The sequence below is a fragment of the Pygoscelis adeliae genome, unplaced genomic scaffold (assembly GCF_000699105.1).
Source record: "Pygoscelis adeliae isolate BGI_AS28 unplaced genomic scaffold, ASM69910v1 Scaffold114, whole genome shotgun sequence".
Classification (NCBI taxonomy): domain Eukaryota; kingdom Metazoa; phylum Chordata; class Aves; order Sphenisciformes; family Spheniscidae; genus Pygoscelis; species Pygoscelis adeliae.
In genome coordinates this window covers 2,190,249-2,191,532 of record NW_008824587.1, presented here as the reverse complement: position 1 = coordinate 2,191,532, position 1,284 = coordinate 2,190,249, and positions in this window count along the sequence as shown.

Here is a 1,284-nt window from a genome sequence, read left to right as displayed (position 1 = left end):
CCGAGCGCGGCTCTTCCCACGAGAGGGCAACCTCGGCCCTCGCTCCGCCGCCCGGGAGCCCCGGCCCGCCCAGGTGGGCTTCGGGGTGCAGGGCCGGAGCACCCCCCCGCAGGGCAGCACCTCCGGCGGGGGTCCCGTGGGATGGGTGGGCGATGGGGTTGGGGAACAGGGTGCCCCGCGTGAAACGAAGAGGTTTTTCAGCCGTTAGCCCGACTGAAAAGAGGCCAAACGGGAGCTTTAAGACAAAAATCTCATCCCGTACAGATCGGAGGCTAAAAGTGGCTTGTTCAAGGTCATCGCGAGGGTTTGTGGTGGAGCTGGGAATTAAATGCATATGTCTCAAGATCCAGCCTTGCGCTTTTATCACCAGGGAAACAGCATAAACCTCACTGGTGAGAAATGAATGAAATATTTTTATTCTAATTTTTTTTTTAAAGATAAAAAAAGAACAATGCAAAAGACCTTTTCCATGCAAAACATCAGCTTTTGATGACATTTGTCAGATGTATGTCAGAAAACAAGTCAAAACTCTACTAAAAATATTACCTGAGGCACCTTTCCAGCAGAAGCACCTTGGGGCTGACAGAAAACATTTTCAGATTCTGAAGCTTCAAAATAAAAGGAAATCAGAAAACAAATCCTGTGAAAATGACAAGAACGGCAACACTAACCAATTCCCCCTCTTTCCCCTTAAAATGTTCCTTATGATTTTCAGGGGAGCAAGAAACATTTCCTTGGCAGCTGGAGTTATTCCCACTACTGGTTATTTAGCTGCCTGGATGAGCGCTGTGCTGAGCTCTTGCAACAAAACCTCCACGGCATCAGCCCGCTCCGATACAAATTCCCATTTATCTGTCAAGGCTGGAGACGGGCTTCCAGCGGAGGGGACAGAGCTGGTGGCCGGGGGGTCCCGGTGTGGCGGGGGCCACCTTGCCACCCAGCAGCATCTTGGGGAGAGGCGAGGGGCGAGGAGCTGCCGTGGTCCCCTCCATCATGGTCCCCTCGGCCGCGGTCCCCGGCCGCCCGCATGCCTCCAACTGGTGATGCCGCTGGCCCCACTCTGCCCCCCTTGCCCGGCTTGAGTCATCCATCTTGCGCTGTGTAAGAGGCCTGTTGCAATTAAGTAGGCTGAAGTGCTCCTGAACTCTTTAACCTTTGCCCTGGGATTGCTCCTTTTGCCCCGGGGCTGTGGATCAGCTCCATTGCACTCTCCAAACAGCGCCTGCTACTTAGCTGACATTTCTTTCTCCTGCTGGATCCTATTAGCACCCTGAGGTTGAAAAT